This window comes from Nothobranchius furzeri, chromosome 12, assembly GCF_043380555.1.
Source record: "Nothobranchius furzeri strain GRZ-AD chromosome 12, NfurGRZ-RIMD1, whole genome shotgun sequence".
Taxonomy (NCBI): Eukaryota; Metazoa; Chordata; class Actinopteri; order Cyprinodontiformes; family Nothobranchiidae; genus Nothobranchius; species Nothobranchius furzeri.
This window is the reverse complement of record NC_091752.1, coordinates 3,243,682-3,271,576: the sequence shown is the minus strand read 5'-3', so window position 1 is coordinate 3,271,576 and position 27,895 is coordinate 3,243,682.

The following is a 27,895-nucleotide window of genomic DNA, read 5'->3' as shown; positions in this document are numbered from 1 at the left end:
CCCATTTAGATAATTGTATGCACCTGCTTTCCCTCCAGCCCTCACTCCACACACCTGCTGCCTGTTTCCCTAATTGCTCCTCTCTGTGTTTAAAACCCCTGTCTTGTCCTTCAGTGTTTGTCGGTCCATTGTATGTGTATTTGTCAGCGTTGTTCTGTCTCTCTCGAGTTTTCTCCTATGCTCATGAGTGAGCTTCTGTTTTGTTTTTGAGATTTAGTCTAGTTCTTGTGTTTTTGGACTTTTGGCGCATCCTCCTTAAAACAAAGGAATTATTTTCTTTAACCATTCCTGCCTCGAGTCGTTCTGGGTGTTCTGCATTTTGGATCCTAACCTCCTGAACGTGACAATTATGAATGTGACATACTCACCGCAACAGCTATCGGTAAATGAGGCGGTCCGCAGTTGAAAAAGGAGAAAACACATAATTTTTTCAAAAAAAAAAAAAAGCTCTTAAATACATCTATCCGCTCCTGATTCTAACGAAGCCCAAGTTCTAATAGTCCAAAATGGATGTAAAAGCTGTTTCAAACGAGCTGTCGCCATCTTGTTTCACTCTGTTGCATCATCCCACCCACCAGGCAAATAGAGTGCCCTGATTGGCCCACAAAGCGGATAAAGCTCTGTGATTTGTTCACTAAGCAGATAGAGCACTATGACTGGCCCACCATTATGGACCAATCACAGGTCTTTATGTGTTTGAAACCCCTCTAGAGAGCTGTGATTGGTCAGCCAGAATGCTGTTAGGGGCTGCAGAGGTTCCAGTGGAGCGTTCCTAGACCAAACTTTGCAAAGCAAGAATTTGGTCTAGTTCAGTAGGCTAGCAGACACCGGCCCTCCAGGCGCAGAATTGAATAGCCCTGGTCTAGAGTCTAGGCTCGCTCAAGGCTCAAGTGGCTCGCAACGGCAGCGAAACGTTTCACCCACGAGCTTCAATGCGGTCCATTACACACTGGGAGACTCTTGGACACGGAATGGGCCTTCCTTGCTGTGCTCCTTGCTGGACTCACAAGATTACAGAATCCCTCAACAGTTCAAAGGTCACGGTTTGTTTATGCAAGCCATCATTAAAGCAAAAAACTGGAAATCACTTTGATGTTTGGGGTCATATAGGATGTTGTTACTCTACTATCAGGATTAAAGCCATTAAAAACACACAGCTGCACCTCTGGAACAATGCTGTGAGTAAATAAGCCATTAGGTCACACGTAAGCTACATTTATATTATATAGTATCACTGCAGTACTTTTATTTTGAAAATTACCGGGATTTTACACTGAAACCATGTGTCATTTCCTGTCTAGCCCTATGTTAACTGAAGAAATTGACGTGTCCCAGAAGCGGCTATGGCAAAAATAGAACCCGATCCCATCTTTAGCGGTGCGCCGCTTCTAGGATGTGTCTGAAAATTGCGCGTCGTGGCTGGTTTGAAACATTCCATAGACTATAATGGTTCTATCTGAAGCAGTGGCGTCACATTACCATTTTAAAATAGTGCTTGCACCATCTATAAGAACACATTTCACAAAAGCTTTAAAACATCCTTGACCTCACCCTCCCACTAAAAGAATGTGCATACAAAACCAAAAAGACCAGTTCCCGTCTCTGGTATGTGGTGTGCAGTCATTAAAGCCTTAAAGTTTTCATTCATTCATTACATTTATCAAACAAGATTCATTCAACTGACATTAATCCCAATCTGTAATTTCTCATGCGCTTTTCCAGCGCCAACAGTTTAACTGGATGTAAATGTAGTGGTCTTCGTGCGTGGGAAACGGCGGTGCATCTAAAACGCAATCGCAGGACTCATTAAAGGTTATTCAAATTCAAGTTCCAGCAACTCCAATGATTTTTGGTTGAGCAGCTGTAATCCTCAAATGGGACCAAATTGAGAGATTGTGGCGGTAATGTGTTTAATAGTGTGCAAGGAGAAAAGGTCAGACAGAGAAGGCAGCAGCAGCCATGGACACAGTTAGCCTTATCTCATGACTTAGTTGAGTTTTTATAATATCAGTGGCTTATGGGGTTCATCTACATGTTTTGTTGGTTTGTGCAGTTAAATGGCAGCTGCAAATAAGTCAAATGGAAGTTTCCTAAAAAATCTTCTAGTTTGAATAAAATCAATCAAAACTTACCACTTGAACTTCCTCACATTTTTCAAATCTTCCTGCTCATTCTATTACAAATCAGTGCAGCATAGGCTATAGCCATAAATTTGATCTGTTTGTTATAGGCCATATTCTAAAGTGCCGGGCCCGACTGTGAGGAAGAAAAGGACTCATCTCTCTCTGTGTGCGGATTACTGGCTCACCCCAAAAATCCTATGAGCCTTGAAAAGAAGATCAGCAGCCAGAAGACACAAGAGGAAGGACATCAAAGTCCAGCACTGACAGGAATTTCCGAGACATCACAGAAAAAGGATACAGACAAACCCTTGGGGGGCAAAGGAAAGACCAGATCCACAGCCTGAGGAGCAGATCAGAGCTGCATTCGGTAGATGACTTTTTTAAATGAGTTAACAGAAACAGACATTGATTACAGAAGGGGAAACTGCTCACATTACCAGTGCTCAGAAGGGAGAAAAATGCTTGCTTTGACCAGAGCAGATGGTTTTAGGTGTATTTAAATAGTCACCAGGAAAAACTGAAATTAATTCAAATGTACCACTTTCTTCTAGTGGTACAAATATGATAAAAGAAGCCTCAATAAATTAAAGTTAAAGCCCTATAGTCATCATCATACACTGGTGAAATTACATCTCCACATCTGACTCATCCCCGTCGAAAGCAGTGAGCTGCAGCAGTGGCTGTGCTTGGGAACTATTTAGTGGTTTAACCCCCAAATCCAACCCCTTTAAAGCCGAGTGTCAAGCTGGGAGGCATTGGATCCATTTTTAAGGTTTTTGGTATGACCCGGCCGGGTTTTAAACCCTGGTCTCCCAGTCCCAGGGTGGACACTAGAGAGATATAAGGGACCACCTTTCGTGAAGCTTTTTGACAAGTCTATTGTTCTTTGACCTTTATGCCCTTTCCCCCCTCAAACCACCCTTCGTCAAACTTGACAGGTGTCCTGTTTTATGACCTTCTGTGATATGACCTTTAATGACCCTATATGTCAAGAAATGAATTGATGACTGCTGTGTAATGACACATGAAGTTACTGCTTGTAATCCCCTTTTGTCAAGATGTATATTGATGATCTGCACCAATTTACGTCAAGTAAGGATTGATAACTCTTTTGTGTTAGCCCCACAGTTCCCACAGCCCCTCCCTTTCATGCGTAATACCCCACATCCCTCCCTCCAACCCTGCTTGCCTATTTAAAAGTTTGGATCCATTTCAGCGGACAGACTGAGAACGTATCAGAATGGTAAAAGGCCGAAGAAATACCTCTAAAAAATGGTGAAGCAAGTGTCTACAACTGATGCTTCAACCTCTACCCAAGAGGAGAAGGAGGTGAAAGAGGAGAGCCAAGAGGAGATGGATGAAGTGTCTACAACCGATGCTTCAACCTCTACCCAAGAGGAGAAGGAGGTGAAATTGGAGAGCGTGGACACGCCATCACCGCTATCACAGACCTTGCTCTGTGAAAAATCCATAGCGATCCATCAACTGTCTGCAGGGGGTGGTGCTCCCCGTAAATCTACATTCTACATGTGTAGAGTGCAGCTTCCTCCTTTTGGCGGTAAAGAGTCCTTGAAGCAAATATGGCTGCTGGAACCTTACAGCTATACCGGTAGTTTTGGGTACCGGTTCAGCTATGACACTAAGGAGCTGTGTCTAATCCATGATGTGGCTGAGGACGAACCTCTCAAGCCATATTTATCACATTCAGCGGTTCTCTCCTACAATGACTGGGCAGTGCTCAACCTTGCAGTTCCACGCAGGGTGTACAAAGATGATCGTGAGAGACCTCGTCCGGCTGTAAAACGCAACAGGCCACAAGCTTTTCCATTGCTGGATGAAATTCAGAACGCCGTGATAGCTTTCAGCGCTTTTCAAGGCCTCGGTCCAGGAGAGAGGATCAGAGCTCTTTTTTGTGCTGGAAAATGTGCATGCTGAATGCGGTAGTTACCGCCTTTTACAGGTTGTACCTTTCGAGACCTGGTGTGAGAAAATAGATGGGGGATCGTATCACTTCACTTTTTTGTACCAGCCGCTGCTGGAAAGACATTCTGACAGTGCGAAAAAAGCTGGAATTCTAAGCCCCGCCTCGGAAGGAGGAGAAGGAGCGGCGGTTGCATCATCAAACCACGCCCCCACCAATCACTAGTTATAAAGAGCTTTCAGTTAGAAACCATTTCATCCCAGACGATCTAGCGTATCAGCATGATGGGTTTCTACACTCTGTCAACCCTTGATGAACTATGGACCCCGGATAGCTTTTCCCCGCAACTGAGCTGGGTACTAGCTGCTTCATCGCCAACGAGATACAACGGCAGTCCACGGCCCACGTCGCCGCTACCACCATCATGCTTTCCGGAGGATAACTTCCCATGACTCCCCACAATCATGGAGGTTCCGGAGACTGTCTCTGCTAACGTACTATTCAGACCCTGGATCGACGAGACTCCGGCGAGTCCTGATACTCTGCATCCTTAAGAGACATCATTCCCTGACCCGCCACCAGTTTTGCCTCAACCTGCTCGGGAGGACGGTGTGCAACAGCAGCAGCAGCAGACCCCAGTGACACATCCCTCAGAGAGACCGGATTTCCAGACCGCTTCAGTGGGAGGAAATCTTACCGCATCGCCGTGGTTCTGCGCTGCGCTCCCCTCTACAGACCTTCAGCTCACTGTCCACCGTGGGCGCTCCGAGCCGCGCTGAACACAGTGTCCAGTATAAAGCTCTGATGTTCTGATGGGAATCATTTCTTGATTGATTTAGTTACCTCCGCGATGTGCGTAACGATTAAAATGTCAGCTCATCTGTGTGCGCATCAGTGTGCGTCGGGGTAATTCTTTCAAAACAACCAACATCCTTGAGTTTATCTGTCAAAATAAACAGTCAAATGGAAATATCTGTAAGCTGCCATTTAACTGTTTTGCCTTCTTGTGAAGATTGTTGCAAAGAGAAACAACTAAACCTGATTAACCCCAGAGCCACGCACACTGCGCTGTACTTCTGACTGTAAATGAGGGGGAAACCATTTAATCGGATCCTTTTCTTTTCAACATGGTTTAATGTAAAGTTTCATTCAGTACTGTTATAACTTCACAACTGAAAAGGGGGGTGAGCTTCTAATGTCCCAAAACAAAAACAAATGTACCAAATCGGCACTCAACAGAAGTCGCAGCCTGGGGCTTCTAAAGCTGCCGTTTACAAACAAGTCTAAACAAACAAGTCTGTCTCCAAACGGAGTACAGATGAGCAGTAGCTTCTTTTGTCTTTCTTAAGTGCACACACGTCTGTCTAAACGTCTTCTAGGACCAATAGAATGACGTAAGCAAAATACTTGAGAGTTATAATCTCTTTTTATTACTTATCACACTTAGTGAATTTGCCAAACAGTAAATGTGCACAATGAAGCAGCTGCGGAGACGAGCTCAAGGTTAAAGAGTCGCTCCCCGTCAGAGCGTCCATGAACTGCTTAAATCCTGTTTGAAGAGGTGAGGTGAGCAATCAGTTCATATGCTGCAGGTGTGATCCCTGATCCGCGTCCTGGAGATTCCTCCCCTCGATATTGCCGCTGTCTGTCCTTGTTGCGGGGATCCTCCCCCGTTGTCCCGGCAACCCTGCACCTCGTTGCAGCAGGAGCTCACGCCCCCACTCTCTCCTCTGCTCTCCTCTTCTCCTCCAAGGACCCGAAGTTGTGTGAAGTCCCCGGTAACAGAGAAAACAATTACTCAAAGCCCATAACAAGTACAAACTTTAGTTACACCAATCTAATGAGACAGAGCCTGGATTTGTATTCTGAACAGTTTAAACATGTTTAAAACGGAGACGTGCGTGACGCGTCTAAAATTCGCACCTGCTCCGCTATTATGGAAATTAAACTAACAAGATGAATAACATGAACTTATTTTAGGCACAGACAACATCCCCCACACTTTTGAAAATCTTGCAACGCCTCTGCATACCATCACTTTTTTTTGTTCCAACAGTCTTGGAGGGGTCTATCCAATGTGGGTTAGTGTCAGACCAATAGCGGTGGTTATGTTTGTTAACTTCACCATTCCCATAAAAGTTTGCCTCATGACTGAACACAATCTTCTGCGTGAACTGAGGGTCCTGCTCCAATTTTGTTCCAAGAGAGACTTGTAAATAACTCATGAAAGAATAAAGTTACAAAAAAACCAAGCACACATTGTTTTTCTTGTGAAATTCCCATTAATTTTGATGTGTTACATGACCCTCTTCTTATTGAAAGAACAAATGTTGGATACAAGATGGTTGACTTCAAAATGGCCACCATGGTCGCCACCCATCTTGAAAAGTTTGTCCCGTCACATATACTAATGTGCCACAAACAGAACGTTAATATCACCAACCACCCCATTTTATTAAGGTGTTAATCATATATGAATGGCCCACCCTGTACTTTAAGCTTGGATTTATAAATAATTAGCGGTGTGTCCTTTGATTGACAGGCAGCAGATGAGCCGTCAGCTCTAGTAACATCCCCCCTGCCTGATCCAGGGAAGGCCTCAGCCTTAACCTCATGTTAAAAGTATTACGGCCTAGAAGCAGAGGGTAGCAGAGTCGCTCAACCGCGGTTTTCTGAGCTAACCTCTGTTAGCTTTGGTTAGCTCAGTTAGCTTGTGGCTACATCAACTCAAAGTTTGATAGGCGTCAATCATCTGCCCCCACCTTCAACCCCACTCTCAACTCCATGTTTGTATAAATATTTTTTTGGAGTGACAAGATGGTGGTGGTGGGAACCGTCTGCTGGGCTTAAATTCAGAGCAACAGGTGACAGTACTGGGGTTCGTCCATTTTACATAGTCTTAGTCATTCAGCCTACTATGAAATCCTCTGTAGACCAAAGGGTCCTACAAGCAAATGTGAGACAACCTAACAGCTAAGCTATGGCAGAAACTTGGGTCATACAGGACAATGACTCCAAACTATACATCAGAACACACTGGAAATGAACCGACTGAGGCCAAAGTCTAGATCAAACCTCTATTTAAAAGATGTTTCAGGTCCTCCAGACAAAAATCTCTGAAACTTTTAATGAACTGGGGCAAAGTTATAAAAGTAGCCACATTTCCTTCATAAATAAGTGACTTAAATATCCTACAAAAAACTTTTATTTAATGGTGCAATCTTTTAACTTTTTACTGGTGGACACTTTAATCGCTCAAGGCTTCTGCATTTCACCTTAAATCACATCAAATAATAAAATGACAACATAAACACTTTGTGTTTTTGCCCATCTTTTGTGCTTTCATCCTTTTACTAACTCCCATGAAACAAATAGATGGTTTAATGCTCTTTTTACTGTCACTATAACTTATACTTGTTGTTAAAGGGCCGTGCAAAACGTATATCACTATAAACAGACTCGGGGCGGGCGGGAAGCGGTTGAAGGTTGATTCAATCACTTTTTGACCCTCATTAAAGAGTGGTAGCAGGAGGCTGCTGATCACTGGAGCAACTTTATTAATGACAAGTGAAACGATCAAAGGTTTACCAGCTGGTTGTAAATGGCTATAATATAGACTGCCAGACTGCCGGGGTGGTATAGACAAAGTGGCGTCTGGAGGGGGCTGCAGGGCAGCTTGGGAGCAGATAGAGGAAGACGAACAGTTTGCACTTTAGTGGTATACAGAAGCTGCTGGTGTTCATGGAAAGCACAACCAGGATGTAGGAGCAAGCTAAACCCGACTCAGGTAAGAGTGGAGGAAGGATGAGTCATAAGCTACCTGAACCTAAATGACCTCTCCTCAAGATGTCTCCTGGGAAAATGCTTAGCCCTGCTAGCAGAGGAACAGAAGCCATTTCAGAACACCACAGTATCGATGGCTCTGTAGTGACATTTTCTAACCTTCTTTGTGTCTGTGGACACAAGGGGGATTATTTATAAGCTTATTAAACCGTAAATTCTGAAACAGTGTTGGACAATGAGTAGGAGGAATACATTAAGCTTCCAAGTTGCCAAGCTGATGAAATAGTGCAGATAAAAGGAGGCAATCAGTCACCTCATGGCTTGATGAACCATATATTCCAGAACATAGGTACAGCCTTATAGCATCCAGCTCACCGCGGAGACGTCTTCAACAATGGATCCACTTCCAGCTCCAGAGATAACCTTGTAGGATTTAATCACTCTGTTTGACAACTCCTCCTCAAACTGGCACTTGAGTAACCTAATGAGTGACAGGAAAGACACAAATCAAGATGAAGCTACGGGGGGACGGACAACAGCATAAAGCGGCACGAACAAGGTTAGAAAGCCAAATGATGCAGGAAATTTGAGGAAAAGGAGGACACATTTAGGAACCACATTTTGAGAAGCCTTTGAGTTTGGAAAGTCTTGTCGGTTGGCTTTGGGACAATCTGGCTTAAAACGTGTCTTTGGGAGGGCGCGGACACAGCCAAAGGCATCAAAATGTTAAACCAAAGCTGCAAACAAGATTGTGTATTTTAATAATCAGTAAACAAGATCCGTATTTTGCTCTTTGATGCCATTTCCATGCATCTCTCCGCACCCTACAACCAAACGTGCTTTAGTGCACCTGGAAAGCACATTGGATTGCTTGTTTATGTGCTTTATAAATAAAGCTGCCCTGCCTTAAATATACAAAAAGACCTGAGACTGCACAGAAAGTGAGCCGCTTGTGTCCAAGGGAGACTAAGTCTGACCACAAACACATCAGAGGCTAACTAATTAAAACCATTAACGTTATTTGTTTGTCTAATACTTAAAAAAAATATGTAAATCTTTACGAGCCTGACAATCACTTGGTTATTATCAGTTGCCAGGTAACTATTAAAGACTAACTGAAGGTACCAACATCCTCATCCAAGACAGCCTGTAATGTGGGATTTTTACTTGTTGAACAAATTAGTTGTGTGAATTTAGGACATTAATCAATATACTAATAAAGCCGCAATGCCAACTTTGGAAAACAAGTAAGCTTAAAATATTTTTCATGCCTCTTGGTAACATTCTAACATGGTGTACTTTACCCCAAAATTCCACTATCTCCGCTCCGCTCCGCAGCAAAAACGGTCCCATTGTAGTCAATCAGAGCTGTTCCACTACTGCGGCCATGCGGTGCAGTGTGCCGCCCGCCGTTCCGCCATCCGGCAAAAATAGGATTGATTCTATTTTTGCCGGACGCCGGCGCACCTCCGCAGTCAACAGACAGAAATCACAACCGCCCAACAGGAAAGGGAGCAAGCACAACTTCCGTTATTTCACAATAAATCAATAAACAAAAAGCGTTTTTTGTTTCATATGCACAGGTTTAACAACTTTTAACAACTATCAATGGTGGCTGAACTTTAAATGCACAAAAGTAAGCCATAAATACAGTTTCCACTATCAAAGTAGTCACACTTTGTTGATCCAAACACTGCTGATCTCTCAACACAAATGATGGGCAGAATAAACAGTTCATTTCGATGCTTCTACCACACAACGGGTGCTTCGATCTAACGTCTGCATTTATTGCTCGGACTGTATCGCAAGATCTCGAAAATCCCGGGCATGCCTGTTTGCGCACCTCAGGTCTCCGCACCGGAGCGGAGCCGTTGTAGATCGGGTAGAGTATAATTTGAGTTCGGAAGCGAGCGCCAGCGGAAAGTGGGGGCGGAGCGTAGCGGAGATAGTGGAATTTTGGGGTTAGGGCTGCACAACATATCGAAAAATTATCGTCATCGGGATAACAGGACGTGCGATAGGCCCATCGCAAAGCAAGTCAAAAATGGCGATAAAATGTTTGGTTCAAACATTTCCATCCGTGTCATACATCAACTTTTTGTAAACTAGCTCTGTTTTTTACGCGGAAATATTATTTGACCAATCAAATGTAGCTCTTCTGATATGCAGCCAATCAGATGGTCCCGTTCACGTAATATGCCCGCCCCCTACATAGACCCTTAGGTTGGAAAGCAACACCCGAACATTAGCAGCGCCGTTCCCTTCTTCGTCATGCTGGCTCAGAGCAACGAACGCACTTTGTGCTGATGTTTATGGAATCAGCGCTGCTTTCAAACGTGAACGTGACTCCGCTCGGTGTCGTTAATCATTTTTACCGGGCTGACTCCGACACGTGCCGGTGAACCAACCCACCTACCTCCATGTTGCTAGTGTTCCACCGGGTGGTGATGTTAGCCCCAGGCTCCGGTTAGCTTCCAGCTAAAAGGCTACAGCACTCTCCTCCCAGTCCCACCCTGCTAAAGAGGGCCTGGAAAAGTTCCCCCACACATCAAAGTGATTTTTCATTTATGAGCTTTTATAACCTTGTTAATCAGGACAGTTGATTTGCTGCTGCACATAAACTGTCTGTCAGAAGCTCTGCTAGCCGGTTATCTTAGAGGAGCTAGTTCAATTTGTTAGCTTGTTATCAGAATCATAGTTCAGTTTCATCATCTGAGCTGCTTTTTAAGATCTAGGTAAACTTGTTCAATTTGGGGTTAAAAACAAACATTTTCACATATTTTCCATGTAGTTTTTTGCCAGTTCCTCTTCTGAAAGGTAGAGGATTGTTTTTCTCTTTCCCTCAGAAAATCTTAATATTCTCCTAGTTTGGCCCAGCACAGTTCACTTCCCAGTTACAGCAACAGCCTTATATCATAACCACATAAGTGGAGAAAATGTTCAGTAGCACGGAGAGAATTTGCTGTTGCATTTAAGTGATGTCAACTATTATTTAACATTTAAACTTATTTTCTGATTTTATTTATTCAAAAACCCTGGTAAGGGATGTTTTTCTGTATTTGGAGCATCAGAAAAAGTTTTATGGTGGAGGTGATGTTTTAAAGTCACTGAGAAACTGCATGCATGCAGTTTGTTGTTTTGCTGCTAATACAGTAGCAGGTGCAGCTGCTAATACAGTAGCAGGTGCAGCTGCTAATACAGCAGCAGGTGCAGCTGCTAATACAGTAGCGGGTGCAGCTGCTAATGCAGTAGCGGGTGCAGCTGCTAATGCAGCAGCGGGTGCAGCTGCTAATACAGTAGCAGGTGCGGCTGCTAATACAGTAGCGGGTGCGGCTGCTAATACAGTAGCAGGTGCGGCTGCTAATACAGTAGCAGGTGCAGCTGCTAATACAGTAGCGGGTGCAGCTGCTAATACAGTAGAGGGTGCAGCTGCTAATACAGTAGCGGGTGCAGCTGCTAATACAGTAGCAGGTGCAGCTGCTAATACAGTAGCAGGTGCAGCTGCTAATACAGTAGAGGGTGCAGCTGCTAATACAGTAGCGGGTGCAGCTGCTAATACAGTAGAGGGTGCAGCTGCTAATACAGTAGCGGGTGCAGCTGCTAATACAGTAGCAGGTGCAGCTGCTAATACAGTAGCAGGTGCAGCTGCTAATACAGTAGAGGGTGCAGCTGCTAATACAGTAGCAGGTGCAGCTGCTAATACAGTAGCAGGTGCAGCTGCATATTTTTGCAATAAAAATGTTATACTGTAATGGAATTCATGCATTAGTTTTTGTTTGCTTTGAGCCCAGAGCAGACGTCACACGCCAGACGACATCAACACTGCATACTTTAGTATTTGTTCATTTATCGTGAGTAATATCGATATCGCAATATTAAGCACTGTTATCGAACATCGCAGGTTTTCCTAATATTGTGCAGCCCTAGTTCACCTGGTGATGAATGGGCCAAACATGGATTTACGAATCACAGATTGCCTCACTGATGTGAAGGGGTGGTTGGCTGCAAACTCAGTCAAAGACTGACTTGGTTCTTTTTGACCCTAGGAACCTCTCTTGCACATTCTCTGTCCTAGATCTTCCAAGCTTTGACCTTAACCCTCTGGGGTCCAGGGTGTAATTTGCCGTTTTTGACTAATTTAGAGTTTTCCTTTGTATTTCCAAAATAAAAACCATAACCACTGCCTTATGTGGTATCAATCTTTTCAGCACAACCTGGACTTTATGAATTCATACTTATTTTTTTATATTTGGACATAAAGGGGTTGCATATTAGACCTTAAATCACTTAAAACCATAAAATCCGAATTGGAAAAAAGTTGTTTATTTTACTGTGAAACCAACAAACATTTATGACGAACGTTTTTTTTTTTATAATTTAGAATGGTAATCTAGACTGTACATTTATAAAAAGTATGAATAAATACAGCAAATAACAAAAAAATAATCATTAGCCCTCTAGGGTCCAGGGTGTAAATCACCGTGTTTGACTCATTTTGGTTTTTCTTTTGTATTTTCTAATAAAAACAATAAATATTGCCTTATGGGGTATCATTTTTTTCAGGACAACCTGGACTATCTGAACTTATACTTATTTTATTAATTTGGCAATAATGTACATGCATTTTGGAGTGGGGAGTGACTCTGTCTCACGCCGAGATCTGACAGCTGTGTGGCGCCGCCCACTCCTCTTGTTGGATCTCCGAGGAGCTGGATCTCTGCCTTCATCCTCTACCTCATCATGACCCAACTCTTCTATGAGGAAAGATGGATCCGCCACATCGTCATCAACATCCTCGCTATTTGCCTCAGACTCCGGCTGCGAGTCTCCGTCCACTTCCTCTGCTTCCAGTTCAAAAAACAGCCGTACTACTATGTGAACTGCCTGGTGGACATTTGTCCTTCTCATCATCCTTTATATAAGCCTAATAAAAGCCTACTAAACTGCAGAGACGATATATCAGTCCAGATTGCTCCAAAATATGAAGTTTACGTCAATATCTGTCTAATTGTTTGTTGTTCCTCCGTTCGTGCCACTCCTTTCCCCGCGAAGCGGCTCCTTTTTGCGCACATCTCGTTACTCGTGCGGCCTTCCTCTCTCTCTCAGCTACATAATGATGCTTTTTATCAACTGAATATGTGAGACGTCCACCAACAGCAAAAGGATCTCATGTTTTTGTGGGTTTTTTATGTTCACAAGCACATTCCCTCTCACGGATTACTAAACTGCTGTTTGACAAGTTATCAGATAGTCTAAAAATAGGTTGTTTTTTTTAGTTTAGTACAACTCCGCTTTTACGTTGCCTATTAACAAAATTTAAAAACTGGGGTGTAGTTTATAATCTCCTTTTTAAAGATGAATTGAAATCAAAACTCAGGAAGACGGAGTCTTGCTGCTACAGCGTCCCAAATCAGACCTGTTCAAACGACGCGGATACGTGTCCATGGACCCCAGAGGGTTAAACAGTGTGTCACCAGCCTTGGGGTGAAATATGATGTGGGATTTTCAATGGTCCCTCAGATAAATGCAGTTGTGAAAGCATGCTTCTTTCAACTACTGTGTTTAACACACCTGAGGCCCATACTGAAATGGTCAAATTAGGAATCTGTTATTCACACATTTATCACCTCCCGCTTGCACTACACAAACTCCATCCTTAATGGCACCTCTGTGACGGCCCTGAACAGGCTGCAGTTAGTGCAAAACAAAACAACCTCCACCAGTAACATGTTTCAGACTGCAAGCAATTGGACCATCCAGTTGTCAGTCTGGCCAAACTGCCGCACTTCCCTGGGTCCTCTAATCATCAATCACACACTCGCATATTTAGCAACAGAACACCACTGGTGTGAGAGGATCTCCGCTCATCAATAAAGCCGGCTGCTACCACTTCAACTTAGGACAAGCTACCAATGTCCCAAAAAGAAAAACACCATTTTAAGTCCCGGACAACAAAAAAACACCTGGACTGCTTGGGTCTCATTTATTGTGGCAACGTGAGTTTCTGTCCCGACAGAAGTGTCAAAGTGGTGAGTGCTGTGGTTGTGTTCAAAACCCAGCTTGTTCTGTAGATTTATGGTAACAGCTTTAACCCTCCCACTGTCTTCATGGGTGACCCCGCAAAGAAAGTTGACCATTGAGCAGGATGGATGGTTTATCCCTTGAGGGTAGGGGTGAGGAATGAGCACCACCTCACCCCTGCCACGTGGACCTCAATTGATAAACCATCAACCCTGCTCAGTGGTCAACTTTCTTTGCGGGGTCACCCATGAAGACAGTGGGAGGGTTAGATGTTGTTTTTTAGACTCAGGTTATTACGCTAATAATAACCTGAGTAAGCAAACAGTTAATGTCCCCCCACCTGTTATAAATGTCAGTAACTAAACTAGTGAGCTGGAGTGGTGCAAGTTTTACACTTACACAAAATGACAGAAAGTAACAGCAGCCATGGGTTCTCTCTGCACAAATACCAGTGACTACAATCCATGTATTATTGCAGCTACTCAAGGCGGATATGGAATTATTTAGTAAAACACATAGTTGCCCGAAGAGTGTTTTGTTTGCGCTAACGAGATTATGTAGGGACAAGCCCATGGTAGTAGCTTCAGTTTGGCTGCCAGCTTCATGTTAACCATGGAGTGCAGAAGGTAATAATCCACTATAATGCCAGGTTGGAATTAAAACAGGCTTTTAAATGAAAATGCCAGCCTTAAAGTGGCAAATCTCTGCTCAGACTGGAACTCGTGTGCATTTAGATTTTCTAAAAGAACAAAAATGACCCAAAAAAAATATTACCTTGGTCTAGATAAGTACTATAGAGATCAAGATGGTGCTTATTTTCAAAAGGCGGTAAAAGTTATTTTAGGTCTTGTGTGAAAAAGGCTACAAATGTGCATCACCAATTGACATCATTGGACCACACACAAAGAAGAGCAGAGGAAAAATGGCTGTAACATCAGTGAACTCCAAATCCTGTTTTAGGAGGAAAGAACCACCAGAAATAAGGCCACATGGTAAGTAGCAGCTACGCTAGGGCAGAGGAGATTCTGTGGTGATAGTCATACTAATTATGAAGCTCTACAGCTGATAAATCTCAAAGTACGTGACAGGCGTGGTCGAAACACACATTACTTTTCATTTAAATAGAAGCACAGCATGTGTGTGATTCAGGGCGTAAGGCAAAGCGGATTAGAAAATAGCCCTTTTAGCCCCGTTCAGGGACCCATGAGCCGACCGGAAAGGGACAAGAGGTAGGCTCCCTATTGGCTATGCTTGCGACCCTGAGAATATGTAAATTTTCAGATGTGGCCATGTTAAATGTCGTTTTTTTTGGGGGGGTAGTCCTTTTGTTTTAAGTAAAACAATTTTACAATAAATTTGCCACCAGCTTTAATGGCTTAAAGAGCGCGTAACACCTTTTAGATAACCTGTATAGATGAGCGTCTAATAGTGCTGTAGACATTACAGTGGTGTGACGGTGGCACAGGAGTTAAGTGCTCGCCCCGTAATTGGAAGGTTGCAGGTTCGAGCCCGCTCAGTTTGTCGCTGCCATTGTGTCCTTGGGCAAGACACTAAACCTGCCTAGCCTGCTGGTGGTAGTCAGAGTGACCAGTGGCGCCATTGCTTAGAAGCCTCACCTCTTGTCAGTGCACTCCAGGGCAGCTGTGGCTACATCGTAGTTCATCCTCACCATGTTGTTAATGTGTGTGTGAATGGGTGAATGACTGATTGTGTTCTAAAGCTCCTTGGGGGGTTCCAGGACTCTAGAAGGTGCTATATCAAATACAAATACAGGACATTTACCATTATTTTGGCAGTTTAGTGCATCTTCCTTTAAATTTAATATTTCTGCTCAAAACCATAATATCCATCTTCAGGTTAAAACTCTGCTGCTGTTGCAGCTGATTGCTGAAGAGCTGCAGGGTGACGTCTGTGCCGTACTACGTAGTTGCACCGCACTGGACTCCTGAGTCTCGCCGCACCTCCACCTGGCTCAACCAGGTTAGGGGGTTAAGGGGGGCGCTGCCAATCATTGCCTCTGTGCCACTCTCTCGGTCCTCCAGGCAACGCCTGTTTTCCAGGCACACAGGAAGTCTCGTTGAATTAAGTCCCCACCCATGGAATAAATCACACTTTAAGCATTATTTTGCTTAGATGTGAAGACGATCTAGTTAAACCATTTTCTTTTTAATATGAATTATTTAGGCCCAAGCCATCAAAGGACTGTTAAACTCCTTGCTGTGACTGGAATTGTCCATTTTATAAAGCACTACCTCTTCAGTTGTGTCTGTCTAGAAATTCAAAAAAACTGATTTAGTCATGAGAATTCAGTCTGGAAGCTGTTTAGGCAACACTGTCAATCTTCTTTTGTGTTTCCTAGGACAAGATGATCTGTTTGTTTCCCTAAAACTCAACAGAATAAAATTTATTGACAAGCAATTGTGTTCCAACAGGAGAATTAGTGGGTCGTTTGTCAAATCCAAACTGTACATAATCATTTTCAGTCACTGACATGCTTGTTAACTCAACTGTCCAGTGGCCTAGATGCTTCATTTTAGTGTGCAATTTATTGTTTTTGTTTATTGCCAAATTACCGGTATACTGCTGCTCAAATGATGACCTTTAGAAATGAACTCAATACAAGATGGCCACGGTAGCTAATAACCTTTATAAGAACACAAAAATAGTTTGAATGTGCTGCCCCCACGTTGAGAACGGGGATTTGGCCAATTCAAGTACACTTTATTTTAGGTCAATGTAAACTTTCACATTAAAGGAAGCACTCCGTGGGTCATGCAATCTCAAGCTGGAGCAATACAGCTGATGGACAGTAGTTTTTAATTGTATCCAATAAATACTCCCTCACATGAGTTTTCCAGCCTTCTTCTGTAAAACTTAGCCATCTTTGTTACGTGCTGCACAGTGCATAGACAAGATGATGCAAGATGATGTGGACCAGGTGTGTGGGGGGGAAATGGGAGGACCAGTAGTCATGCATTGCGAGAAAAAGTGTAGTTGATCAGGCATGGATGCTGCGATAGCGTCTGACCTTATGTGAGGGGTCAAACACGATGCAAGATGCCCTCCTGATGCAGCGCTAATGGATGATCACCTGCAGCAAGGGCATAGACACCCCAATGATAATTCCAGCTGTCTTTACAATCCGTACGAGTTGCTGCTAAAGGGCCATTCTGGAGTTGCCAAACAATATGGAAATGCAGCTGGTCAGGATGCTCTCAGAGATGTCCTTGTAGAACACAGTGAGGGTGGGAGGAGAGAGATGGGAGTGCTGGGTCTCCTTGGTGATGTAGGTCATCCAGGTAAGGTAGCCCCAGGAACTTGGTGCTCTTGGTGCTTTTACCATGGAGCTGTGGATGCTGTGTGGGGTGTGGTTCTGGCTGGATCTCCTGAAATTGACATGGTTATCGATCGTGACAAAGGCTGGAGTTCAATGGCTTTTAACACAGCTGGCAGCTTTGTTTGTTTATTTTTAAAATGTTAATAGTTGAAATAAAAAATAAAGTAAATAACATAATTTGTAACAATCAACATTTTTTGAAATGGAGGTAGGTTGAAGTATGCACTTTTAAGGCCCTACCCCTTTCATAGTTAATGTTACATAAGAGAAAAATATTTCTAATTTAAACCAAGAGTATTGATTCATTCATTTTAACAAATTTACACCTTTTTTAAAAATAAATAAATAACATGGAAAGGAAAAAAGAAATACAACAAAGTCTGTTGCAACTGTGCAGTCCAACAAAACAAGGCTCTCATCTATACAGTATCAATAATTTATAAACATTTCTGGGTTTTTACTGCTCTTCATTTCTATGTGAAGTAAAAAGTTGTTCTTTGAATTTTCTTTGAAATTGGCTTATGTTCTTACTTTGCTTTATGTCATTTGTTAGACCATTCCATATTATTATACCTGCCACTCAGATACACCAACTTTTCAATGTTGTTCTGAAAGCATGTGTTTTAAAATTCAAATGGGCTCTTGGGTTGTACCCTCCATCCTTTACATGAAACTGTATCATTATTTTTAGGGGAAGTTGGTTGTTTTGGGCCTTATACAGTATTTGTGCTGTTTTAAATTGAACCAGATCTGGAAATTTCAGTAGTCCAGTCTTTATAAATAGTTGATCAGTATGATCTTTGTATCCTGCTTGATTTATTAATCTAATAGCCCATTTTTGCATTAAACTAATAGTTTGTAAGTTACTCTTGTATGCATTTCCCCACCCTTCTGTACAGTAACTCAGACAGGGTAAAAGTAGTGTACAATATAATGTATGAAGAGCTTTACAATTGAGAATATGTTTTGTTTTTGTTAGGATGGCAATATTCCGAGCCAACGTCCCCCTAACATATTCAATTTGTGGTTTCCAGCAGATTTTATGGTCCATGATTACCCCAAGAAATTTAAAATCAGTAACCCTTTCAATGTTAACCCTATGAATATTTTTTATATTTTCCAAATCAAATCAACTTTATTTATATAGCACTTTTCATACAAAAAAAAAGGCAACTCAAAGTGCTTCACATATTAAAATGGCCCCATGGATCCCATGTTTCCATCCCAGCCCCCCTCCCCAAGTATAAAACAATTGACAATTACACTTCCCCTCCCGCAACCAATTTCCAAGGTGAACGTACACTCACCCACACACTCGCGCGCACGCACGCACACACACACACACACACACAAACAACAGAGTAAACAATAGGCTGAGTTCAGATGGGTCAGGTAATGGACGACACATCATCAGTGGAGCCATCTGCCTCGACAGCAATAGATCCACGGCAGCAACCAAGACACTGGCCCATGACGCCCAGGGAGGGAGGGCGGGGACCCCCACCACTGCCCGGGCATTACCCGAGGAGCGCCCCGGCCGCCGCCACAAACCACCAGCCCCAAGGCAGAGGGCTCCGCAGAGGACACACTGGAGGATTAAAATATATAACTGTAAAATAACAAAAGCTAATATGGATAGAAAGTAACTGATAAAAAGTGATCATGAAGATAGTAAAATAAAACATGATCATATAAAAAAACTAAGATGTAAATAAAATAAAATTAAATAAAAGAGATAAATATATATATATATATATATATATATATATAAATAAATACGATAAGCGATACAGTTAAACAGACTAGATAAATAGTAATCAGTTAAAAGCTAAGCTAAAAAGGTGGGTCTTGAGCCTATTCTTAAAATCCTGGACGTTCCCTTCGGCCCTGAGGTCCTCCGGCAGCCCGTTCCAAAGGCGAGGGCTGTAATATTTTAAGGACGCCTCACCGTGGGTGTGTGTCTTAACTTTAGGGTTAACTAGGAGACGGCTGCCAGAGGAGCACAGAGACCACGAGGGTTTATATAGTAAAAGCATTTCTGAAAGATAAGAAGGCCCAAGACCATTAAGACACTTAAAAACCATTAAAAGAACCTTAACATCAATCCTGAAACATACGGGGAGCCAGTGCAGTGATTCTAAAACCAGAGTGATGTGCTCCCGCTTCCTGGTCTTCATCAGGACACGTGCTGCTGAGTTTTGTAAAAGTTGTAAACCTGATATGCTCTTTTTAGGAAGACCAGAAAGCAGGGCATTGCAGTAGTTAATTCTACTGGTTATAAAAGCATGCATCAGCATCTCCGTATTGGCCTGAGAGAGAATGGGGAGGACTCTGGCGATGTTTTTAAGATGGTAAAAACCTATTTTTGTGATGTTTTTAATGTGTGGGATAAAAGTCAGCTCAGAGTCAAAAATAACACCCAGATTCTTCACTTGTAGTGATGGATAAAAAGACATTGATTGTAGTTTAGGTAAAAGATTCTCTCTCTGAGTCTCAGGATCGATGACTAAAACTTCAGTTTTGCCCTGGTTGAGCTGGAGAAAGTTTTCAGTCTTCCATGATTTAATATCTAAAATGCAGTTAAAAAGTGTTTCCATTGGCTGTGCGTCATTAGGAGACACAGAGATGTACAACTGTGTATCGTCAGCGTAACTGTGGAAATTCACCCCATGTCTCCAGAAGACCCTGCCCAGAGGGAGCATATAGAGGTTAAAAAGCACTGGGCCTAGAACTGAACCCTGAGGCACACCGCATGTGATGCTGTGGACCCCAGAGGAACAGGTATCCAAACTCACCATAAAAGTCCTGTCTGTGAGGTAGGAAGTGAACCAACTGTGAACAGCACCAGAGAGGCCGATCTGTTTTAAACGGGTTAAAAGAACAGTGTGGTCTACTGTATCAAAGGCAGCGCTTAGATCCAGCAGAACCAACACTGTTGCCCTCCGAGCATCATTATTTGTTCTAAAATCATTAAAAATCTTCAGAAGGGCCGTCTCAGTGCTGTGGTTCACCCTAAAACCAGACTGAAATTTCTCTAGGACATGCTGGCGGTTGTTAAAATCATTAAGTTTGTATTAAAACAAGCTTCTCTAAAATTTTGCTTAAAAATGGTAAGTTGGATACCGGTCGAAAATTGTTAAAGTCATTAAAATCTAAATGGCTCTTCTTAAACAGGGGGTCTGATCACCGCCCGTTTAAAAGCAGCAGGAAAGACCCCCGTCTGAAGGGAACAGTTCATCAAAGTTAAAATCTCATCTCTAATTGAGTCACTTTTTCCAGCTCTTGAAGGGTGCAGACGCTTTTTTCCTCCTCTCCTTCATATCTTATCCTCAAGGCCCTCTGTCTCTGTGTGCTGGGTGCATGGCTGCTTCTGCATTTTTTCTGGAAACTGGACACTGAAATTACTAAAATGGACCTCGTCAGTTGGTCATTCAAAGCGGTTGATACATTTTTTTCAACGATGAGAACAGGAGAAGGGGCTCCCGGATGCCCCTCCGGGACAGACCCAGTTGGACACATCATGGACTCCTGGAAACAGTGGAACTTGTGTTTATCTCAGCTGTCTGTGGAGGACTCTGAAGACGTCTGGATATTTGTGGTGTTGGTGTCAGGTTTCCTGCTCATTGGCCTTGGAGGATTCCTAGCTTACCAGTAAATTAACGAGCTGTCGAGGAATATTGGCTTGCTCCCGGAGCTCAGAGATGGTGAATTCACAGACTCACATAATTGTCGAGATGAATCGTAAGCTTGGAACTTTGGCCGAGATTCATTCACTGGCACAAAAGATGGATGCCATCAAGGATAGAGTGGACGAATCAGCATGGATTGGGATAGATTAATGTCCATTATTGGGATTTTGAGAGATTGAGGACCAAGGAACTGTAAGACAGAGAGGAAATTATCTCTGTCTGGCCCCAAAACAATTTCTAATCGGAATCTGGTGCCCTTGAGCCTGCTAGGCTACAATGAAGACTCCCCCCTCAGAAGAAAAGTGGAATGTGCTGTCGCTATGGCATCTCAATTCTGTCTCCTATCCCAGCCTGGGCGGGACTGTGGGAAGGCCACCAAATCGTTCCAGGGTCACTGCACACTCCAACCCTCAATGCTCCTCCCCCTGTCCAGACTGAGGTGACATGCGCTGCTTGGAGTGGCTGCAGGAACTGAAGTGTGGATAGTCCCAAACCCACCACCTAGTGCACACTTATGTTGTGTGATGTCTGAAGTCTGTTGCATTTCTGTCTGAGTTTTTTTTTTCTTTTCTTTTTTTTTGCAGAGCAAAGCTGCCCTCCCTGTGGAGGGTAACTCTGAAGTGCCTTTTTTCCCTCCACCTGAACCAATCCTCATGTAACCCTCTTATCTCTATTAAGGTAGCGCGACTCGGGTTGCAAATGACCACAGTCACCAATTCTTGTCTTGTGTCTTGCCCATGTATGTCTGATCTCTGAATTGTGTGTACTGAAACTCTAATTTCCCTCTGGGATTAATAAAGTGTCTTTGAATTTGAATTTGAATTGAATAAAATTGTTTAAAAAACCTTGTAGGAATACGGTCCAGAACACGTGTGGTGGGCCTCACTGAGGAGAAAACTTTATTAATAATCTCAGCTTCAACCAAGACAAAACTGTCCAGTGTTTCATCAGGTAGACACACTCTCAGATTGATCGGGAGCAGCATGACATTGGGAGGATAAAATGTTACGTCTGATGGTGTCTACCTTCCCTCTGAAGTGGGCTGCAAACTCCTCACAGAGAGCATCCGAGGGGGTTTTCTGGAGAGAACTAAATTCACGGCCTAAAATATTTGTAATTGTGGAATACAGAATTTTGGGATTATTTTTGTGTTCAGAGATTATTTTAGAAAAGTAATTATTTCTGGAATTTCTAACTGCTTTGTTGTATGATTTTAATAATTCAGTGTATATTGTTTATTAATTGTGTTCTTATATTTCCTCCATTTTCTCTCCGCCGCCCTGCAAGATCTTTTCAACATTTTTAAGTTTTCATTGCTCCAAGGGGAAGCCGGTTTTGGCTGTAGCTTTTTAATTTTAGGTGTAGCGAGCAGATCCAGAGTAGATTTAAGTCTACTGTTAAAATAATTGAAGATAAAATCACAGGGGGCATTTAAATTAATAGGAGGGATCTTTTTAAAAGTTTCCAGAAAACCAGCAGCCACTTCAGGGGTTAGATGGCGTTTCATTACAGGTCTCACAGAGGTCTCCTGCTGAATTATGCTGGTGATGTTAAAAAACACACTAATTATCTGAGATCGCTAAATCCACGACAGAGGACACCGGTGGACAGACCATACGTGATGACCAAGCCCAGGGTGTGTCCTCTGTCGTGGGTTGGTTGTGCAACATGTTGTGTAAAATCCATATAACTCAAAATGTTTAAAAATTCAGTGGTAAAAGGATCTGCAGGGTCATCAATGTGTAAATTCAAATCACCAGCTAAGATAATACTAATGAGTTGTACAGAATTGATAAAAATTCGGAAAATTCCTGTATAAAGAGTGCACTGTGCTTCGGAGGCCTGTAAACAGTAACACATAAAATCTGAAGATCGCTAAAAATGGCTGCACTATATTCGAAAGTGGTGAAGTAGTCCAATAAAACAGGTTTTGCAGAAAGTGTAGATGAGCTTATAAAAGCAGTTCCGCCTCCTTTTTTCCATTTCTTATTGAATAAGTAAAATTAAAGTTTAGTGGGGAGGCATGAATTTTGCTTTTTCTAGATTGAAAGAGTTTACTTGTATCAAACTATTTTTTATACCATGTATTTCTTTCGTGATTACCCCAAGAATCTGCTGCAAATCCACACCAACACAAAGAATGTTTGTGTCGTCTGCAAATAAAACAAATTTAAATAGCGTCGATACTTTAGACATATTTATGTACATATTAAACATTATTGGGCCTAGGACAGATCCTTGAGGTACACCACAATGGGTATTCATGAGTCTAGATTTATATTTATCTGTACAAACTGTTGCCTATTATTTATGTAGCTTTTAGTCCAGTCCAATACTATACCTCTGAACCCATTCCTCTCCAGCTAATCTAATAAAATATCATGGTTGACAGTATCAAATGCATTTTCCAGATCTAAAAATACTCCAAGTGCATATTTCTTATTGTCAATAGATTCTGTTATTTCTTCTATCAGGTCCATTAAAGCCAGTGATGTAGATCTATTACTTCTAAACCCACATTGACTGTCAGTAGCTCATGTTTCTCAATAAAACAGTCAAGTCGTTTAATAAATAATTTTTCTAATATTTTACAGAAGTGTGAAAGTATTGCCTATAGTTAGTATAGAGGTGCTAATCTCCTTCCTGACTTGTGGATGGGAACAACTCTTGCTACTTTCATTTTGTCTGGAAATATTCCATTCTGAAAGGATGAATAAAAAATGTATGTTAAGGGTTTAATAATACCATCAATAACACTCTTCACTGTAATCATATCAATTTCATTCCAGTCAGTGCTGGTTTTATTCTTAAGGCCACTGACCATGTCAAATTTCTTTCTCTTCCACTGCTCTCAGGAACATTGAATTGTTGTTCCTTTCAACATAATCTAATGCATTTGTTAGTGTCTCATTTACTTCTATTGATTCTGCCAATTTTGGTCCCACATTTACAAAGAATGTGTTGAATCCGTTTGCTACTTCATTCATGTTGTTAATACTGTGTTCATTTTCTCTGAAGAACTGTGGATAAAGATTGTCCCCAGTTTTGTTTTTAATTACGCTATTTAATATTTTCCAATTACCTTTTGTGTCATTCTTATGGTATTCTAACTTATTCATAAAATATTCTCTTTCAAGCTGTTATGGCGAATCTGCAAACAAGCTAGGATTTGAACGCAAACACGGCATCTTCCCTGAGCTGCTGCCAGAACCTGAAAGCCACAATGCCGGAAGATACGAGAGAACACTAAACACCAGTTGTTGTTTTCTATGTCCAAACGGCTTTTGTTGTTCATGACATCAAATGGTGTTTTTCTTTTTGGGACTCTGGTAGTTTGCTGTTTTTTTCTTCTGATATTGAGTGGAGGACCTCTCACACTAATGGTGTTCTGTTGCTAAATACGTTGAGAGTGTCATGAATGGAAGATCCAGGGAAGTGCGGCAGTTCGGCGAGACTGACAGCTAGATGGTCCAGTGGTTATTTTGGTTTGAAAAGTGCTGTTGGCGGAGATTTTTAGACAACCACTTTCTCTCTTTGAAGGGGATTTATCCATCCTACCTCAACAAAATTCCAATCAGGCCACCAGTCGCTTGTTTAACTGCTTTCTGTTTTCCTGTCACCAATTCCAGGCTTTCAGAGGTTTGCCTCATTATTCTCTTGAGTAACTTTAGGCTGGAAATCATTTATGGACAGTTGTTGCTTAGAGTATTCAGCATAGGCTGGGTTCTGTGTGCCGTCGGTGCCATAACGCTTAAAATCAGGAAGAGCCCCTGTGTGGAGATAGATGTGTGTCTGAGGTGGGGTTGGTGGGCAGCGCTGGCAGCCAGCTGTCTGTGTGATTTAACAGTGTGTGTAAATCAAGAGTTGGTCTGCTCGACCAGCCAGCCTCATTTCAATCTCTCTACAAATCACACCGCACAGGCAGTGGGAAGGAGCAGAGCTATAAAGAAGCCCCAAAATAATCATCCTCTGCAACTCTCTTTCTTATGCTTTCATTTGTTAAGTAGATGAGCTGAAATCTGCCATCTATCAAAAGAGACGTGGAAAATATGGTTTGGTCCTTGCAGATCATGTCTGGATTTGGCTCGATTAGTCACGTGTGGCTGTATAAATGCAGTGTGTCACACTTTGTCCTTCAGGTGTAACGCAGAAATGTTGGTGCAATATCTGGGATGGATGTTTAGGGACATCTCACAAAACATCCAACAGAGGAGCTGTAAAGTTTCAGGTTGGGAAAATAATTTCATTTATGACGTATAGAAAGAGGTTACTGAATTAGCGTATCTCTCTCTCTGTCAGGTAACCTATGTTGAACTAGATATTAAAGTGAACCAGCATCAGGGAACGGGAAACAGTGATTCACTTCCAAACGATTAATTCCCTGCCCTGTAGCGAGAGTAGCACTAAGAGAGGCAGCAGCATAGGAAGGCTGCAGACACTTCTGACAGCTCTCACAGAGGTATAAAAGTTGTTTTGAAAGCAAGTGACTCAACCAGAACCGCTACACAAAAACGGTGGTCAGAACAAACTCTGTTAGCTGTAAATATGACACCAGTAGCATTTCAAAGGCCTCTTGTCCCCGTTTGTGGACAGACCTTTGAAAGTTTCTAAACCTTAAAAGCAACTTTTGACGTAACACGAAAAAAGGCATTTATTTGTTATGGAATATACTTTATGGATCCTACTGTGGGAAAAGTCACTCGTTAAGGCAGCACTAACACCTACAATAGGGAATAATTAATACAGTGAAATACAGAAGGCCACTAGGCTATTACCGTCACCTTCAGCAATCAAAAACATGAATCAAATCTCCTCGTGTTTAGACTATTGTAATGCGCTATATCCTGGATTACCACAAGGCACTTTAAGCGTACAGAATGTGGCAGCTCGCCTTTTGACAGGAACAAGGATATATGACATCACTCCTGTGCTGCTGGGTCTTCACTGGCTTCCTGTGATATTCAGGATTGAGGTCAAGATTTTTTTTAATGTGTACATGGGCTGGCTCCCTCATATCTGAACTTGTTCAACCTTATGCTCCATCCAGTTCGCTGAGATCAGCTTCCCTCCATCTGCTGGCAACACGCAGATCAAGGTTAAAAACTAAGGGTGGGAGATGTTTTTCTGGGACGGCTGCCTTTAGAGGTTAAGACAGCTGGTACTGTGGCCCTGTTTAAAGCACTTCTGAAAATGCATTTGTATGCTTTGGCATTTTGCCACTAAGCAACAGGCCACAAGTTTCAGATTTCATTTATGGCTTTTAGTCTTGTGCACCATTTTATCTTTTATTGTTGCTTTTGTTCTTTGTCGCTTGTTTTAATGCATCTCTCCTTTGGCCAGCACTTTGAGGCCCCAGCTTTTGCTATTTAAATGTGTTAGAGATAAAATTTGACTTGACTTGATGAAAAAAAAGAAGAAAAATAGAAAATTGAACTTCCAAGAAGAAACGGCACAAAAGACAGACATACAAATGTGCATCCAGGTATTGCACATGCACTGAACGCAGCACTGATGTTAGCGTGTAACAGGACAATGCTAGTAACAGTTAAGCTGTGGAGTTACAGTCTTACTGCAGTAGGAATGAATGACCTACGGTATTGAAATACAACACATGTAAAAACTACAAAATGGCATAATCTGACTAAAATGGCTGACTTCCTGTGGGGTTTGGACCATGGCTTCAGGAGACTTTTTTGTAGGTCTGGACAAACTGCACAGGTGTACGAAATTTCATAGCCCTCAATCACACCATGGCTTGGTGTGACTGTTGAAACTGTTGTAACATTTTCCATTGGTGATTAATTCTCACATCCTGTGGCTTTCTGCGGCCACTTGCACGGCTTTAACCTTGAGTCAGAGTTCATCAGTATTCTTCAGGAACAGCTGCTGGAATTAATGAATTCAGGCGAGCATCCACTTTGTCAAATGGCTTTAATAGAGGGCTTCCTATTTTCATGAATGGTCTGCTATGGATTTATTTAGATGGGCTGGAGATCGAGTTACTATGCGTCTGCAAATCATTTGTGTGGTGATTCTGAGATTGCACTCTGCTTGTTCTCTAAATTGTCTTCGGGGGCATTTAAGCTGCACCTGATCTGATGATATTTACTTCTGTAAGATCACTGTATCACGGCCCTGCATTGTATTACAGGGACCTCGGAGGAGCAACTCTGGAAAGCAATTACCTATGCACAGAAATAAAGCACGCTTCTCAAGTGCACAGAAGTGTTGCACACATTTGCAAGAAGACACTGTTAATTTGAACAATGCAATTAAATGTTATACGAAATCTTTAGCAAATGCTGCATGGCAGCTATTAACAGCAAGGAGAGCAATCAGTATCCACTCAAGTGCAGATTCAATTACAAACGGATATGATGCATGTGTAGGGAATGTTCAAACAAGAGGAATCTTTTTCATGACTGGAAAATTAATGCAAAAATACAACCACCTGGAAGTAATCCAAAGCCATTTTTATTCCAGGGAGGATCATACATGCCCACACAGTGCAAAAACCTAAGTGTAATATACATTAGCAAATTCTGTGCCAAGGACGGCGCAGTGACCTTAGGAGAAACTGCTGAGACTGCTCTTGTACGACAACCTGACCATGTCATTGGATCACATATCACTAATACTGATTAAATCAGATTTTTGGCTTAAAGGTTTCAATGGTTTCGCAATAAAGTTCTATTAATTCACCTACTGCATTTTTATTTTTTATTCAAAGTTTTACCAGAGGTGGGCATTTCTGGCCCTTAGGGGGTCACTATTCTGCACATTTAGCCCATGTACACACACTTAGCTGGGTATCCCACAAAACAAACTGGCATCTACACAAAAGCAAAGACGTATGGCACCAAAAACAATTCAGTCAAAAACGTTTAAGGTGGAAATTTACAAATTCTTCGTTCTCAGCAAAGACTATTAGTGCCCACCACCTTGTTATTCCATGCCCAAGGAATGTCTTTTGGCAAAGACATAGAGAATTTGGGGAATTACTGCCACATACAGGCTTGAC